This window comes from Schistocerca nitens, chromosome 2 (assembly GCF_023898315.1).
Source record: "Schistocerca nitens isolate TAMUIC-IGC-003100 chromosome 2, iqSchNite1.1, whole genome shotgun sequence".
NCBI lineage: Eukaryota > Metazoa > Arthropoda > Insecta > Orthoptera > Acrididae > Schistocerca > Schistocerca nitens.
In genome coordinates this window covers 284,276,786-284,280,677 of record NC_064615.1, presented here as the reverse complement: position 1 = coordinate 284,280,677, position 3,892 = coordinate 284,276,786, and the positions used below count along the sequence as shown (strand labels likewise).

At 37.9% G+C, this 3,892-nt stretch overlaps 1 long non-coding RNA gene across 1 annotated transcript; it reads left to right on the top strand.

Annotated features, from left to right (window-relative positions):
- The first annotated feature begins 224 nt into the window (after window positions 1–224).
- Window positions 225–3,419, top strand: LOC126234369 (uncharacterized). The gene is made up of 2 exons (XR_007544716.1): window positions 225–353; window positions 2,980–3,419. It is a non-coding gene; the product is annotated as an uncharacterized LOC126234369 (long non-coding RNA).
- Window positions 3,420–3,892: the final 473 nt, after the last annotated feature.

The following is a 3,892-nucleotide window of genomic DNA, read 5'->3' as shown; positions in this document are numbered from 1 at the left end:
TGTGCTGGTACAGGCTGGGCCTGTTACCTTGACAAATAAATAGCGGCCTGTATCCCACCAGATATTACAGACTAGAGCGACCTCGACACCCAGGTGAGCAGAGAGTGGGAGAAAGGTGCGAACACAAGTGTATCAGTTATGTAGCGACCTTGAGTTGTACAGTTTCTGGAGCTGGTTGGATGTGATTACCCACTCTTCGCACCTACGGTCACCTCTCGTTATTGCGAGAAGTGCTGATGATAACTTACGTGCCGTATATAAGGTGGGCTGGAGCACTCAGTCCCAGAATACAGTGCCCGGTATTCACTGAGCGGAGAGCCAGAGCGTCTAATACGATGAACAAGAAGATTTTGGTGAGTACTGCTCGTAACTCTAGGGAACACACGTGATGCAACTGATTTGTGAGCAGTTTGCAGAACGAAGAAAAACATTCCTAGACTTCAGGAAAGCAAGCGAAACTGTTCCACACAGCAGACTTAGCAAAGGCTGAAGCATACGAAACGGGCTCTGAAAAATATGACAGAGTTTCAGGATTTTTGAGCTATAGAATACAGAGCGCTATCCTGGACGGCGAGTATTCATCAAAGAGAACGTGAGGAGTGTCCGTGACAGCTCCCGTTCTCTGAGACTATACAACTTGTGGTCAAAGCTCGCTTACAGTGCCCCTATTTGCTTTCAAATAAATATGTTTTGGAAAAGGATTCGACCTTGATAGAATACAATTTTATTCTTATTTCACCCATACATTCAACTTTTCAGGGCGTTCCATTCATTATTCAGTCAAAAACAATTTGATGCAATTTTACCTATAGTTCTGGGATGGTGATTATGATATTCGTATCATTTTTAACAAAATAGCACATACTGTTATTCATGTAGCTATCCGTCGTCTGCATTGCAGGAGATGTTTTGGTACGGTTTGTCAACCGAAACTAATAAGCATTTCTCTGCAGAGGAAATATGATAAAAACGCCTTCTTTATCAAGGAATATCGCCGAACAGCCGTACGTATCTGAGACATTATTTTGTTTTATGTTGACCACCAGTTTCGGAATTTCAGTGTGCCATCTTCAGGGCCCTTATGCACTTCATATATAGATATTCAGATGTATCGATACTGACATGCTGGCACCATCAGTGTCTGGACATTGCGAATTCGTTTTTCGAGTGCTTCCTTCGAAGACTTGACAACAATAGTTTTTTTTTATTAAACTGCACTATGCTTTTCGGGCCCTGTGAACCCATTGTTAGGTGCAATTCGTCTTAATACATGTTTACTATTTTATTCAGATATGTTGAATGATCAGCTTGCATTGAGAAACAGACACTACTTTGATTGTATAGCATCACTTTAAAAAGTGAAAATCAGCCCATTCCTTTCATGCATTAGAGCTATGTGCCACGTTTTTCCAAATGTATAATACATAGCTTCCTTCTATACATTAGTCATAGTTTTCATATGCTTTTATATATGCTCTTTGCTGCTGGCATCACAGCTTGGCATGTACATGATTATGATTAATTTACTGTAAATTATCAATCTGACAATCTGTGTTTACAATAACCACGTACAATATGTAAATTTTTTTGGACATACCATGGCATTATGCTTCTGTGGAGAAGATATAGACATCTGATAAACCAATACTAAGTAAGTTTCTGTAATACACATTTAATACTTTACATGAATGTATATCCAAGCTCTAAAGATGTCTAATATCTCTAATTTTGTAGGTTTCTGAAGATGAAAAATTAATTTGTTGAAACCGGTAACGTGTAATACAAATATCTGTGCAACTAATGACTGAATTTTATTCTGAAGCATAACTTCCGCTCTTGAGGGAGGCGAAACGTATTTTCCTTTATGAGAAAGTTAGATGTTGGGTTTTGTATTTAGTGAGTCAACTGCGGAACATATGATAAGAAATAATTAAAAAAAACAATGAAAGACTCAACGAACAAATAAGGAATAAAATTTTTAACCTTTTAACATCAGTAGTGGTTGGTTTATCCTTTTTGTCATCGTACATCACGTCACTCAAGGTGCACATTTGTTTGTATATTTTAACAACACTTCACAGATGTAGTTTTATGCAATATAAACAAAGATGAAGTTTATCACACAGTGTCATAGAGCTGAGTATTAACTGGGTTAACATACACAAGGAATAAATTAAAAATAAGTGTTTAAAATTACTAAAATAACTATAGCTAGCGAAATCCGTCTGTTGATTCGATATAGTTTCAGGCCTTTTGATTTTATGAAGGGATATTTCTAGTTGTTATAAAACAGATGTAGCGTCTTAGCAATGGCTTGATTGTGTAGTACGATCAAATTGTTTTCTATCTTGTTGATAATGTGTATTAAGAAGATTTGCATGGTGTAATTCAATAAAACACGAAAAAATTGTGACGGAATTTCTAGTCATACTTCCCTTATATTGAATACAGCCACGTCCACAACTGCAAATTGTGGATAAAATTAAATTTCTGTGTAGTAAATTGCTTATATGAATGAAAAAGTGAAGATTAAAATTGAACTACTGGTATTTTGCTGGCTTTGTGCTATGTTAATGTTGTATTAACTTACTACAATTATTTATATGCACTTCCTGCATACGTTAGCTATGTTTTAACGTTTGTTGAGTAATAGTGATTGTTTTTGAAAACAAAGAAAAAAATTCTATTTGGTTCGATGTATGGCGCATTGATTAGATAGCAAGGTGTAACGAGCACATAAGGGCGATTCTAGAGAAGGAGATCTTTTTTGAGTGCAATGCCAAGACGATCTTTCGTAATCTTCTTCTGATAGCTTGTTTTTCCTTTCTATTCGGTTTGCTGACTTCTCGTAGATAATTAAGTGTGTTTGTTCTTTTGATATTTTAGTACTGTGTGCTAAGTTTTGACTGTGGATATTAATTTTAGTATATGATTTTGGAATTGTTGGGGTACTAACAGGAGTTCTCTCTCATTTTGCAGTTTTTCGGGGCGGCATATCTTATGGTAGCTGAGATGGTGGTGGTCCATGGCGTCATCCTTGGTGGCCCGCCGTTTTCGCGGTATAACCCGTACAACCCTTTCTACCGCAACCCAGAGGGTCAGTACGTTGAACGGGGTGGACAACAAGACGATCAGCAGCAGCAAGACAACCCTCAAGTTGCATATCCTCAAACGACTTATCCTCAGTTAGCGTATTCTGCAGCGACTTATCCTCGGGTCTCTTATCCTCAAGCTATTTACCCTCAAGTTTCGTATCCTCAAGCTACTTATCCGCAACTTTACTATATGGGGTAAGCGGCATTGGGACGCATCTGCTGAAATGTAAATTCCATTCAGTGGGGATCTCCTCTTCCACATAAATATAATACAAATTTTTGTGCTGTATTCAGATGAATGAATAAAAAAATTGATATATTTTACTTGTGACTTTTACTTGTCAGCAGGGCTACAGTATACAACAGCAGTTAATCTTTTATGTTCGTTTTATTCCAGTTAGTGTGTCACTAAAAACCGTGGAGGGAATAATCGTGAGTAATTTCATTAGTCAGTTACGTGTTCCATAAACATTGAAAGGTGGCTACACTGAGCCACAGCGCCAGAGATCGCTAGAGAGCATTGTTCCGCCGCCTCCACGGGCTGTCATTATTGAGATGTGCTAGAGGTCACTGCTTGGGGAGAGCTCGTAGTAGTCAGTTGGTGTTCAGATGTGCTAGTAGGGAGTGCTTGCTGAGATGTGATACTGAAAGGTTCTTGTTCAGATGTGGTAATAGCGAGGCGGTGTGGAGATATATTGTAATTATGAGAGTGATTTTGGTCAATATATGAAGGTAACGAAACTTGATTTATTTTTCATTATTTCCATGTTTTAAATAATGTGTCATTACAGGTTCAC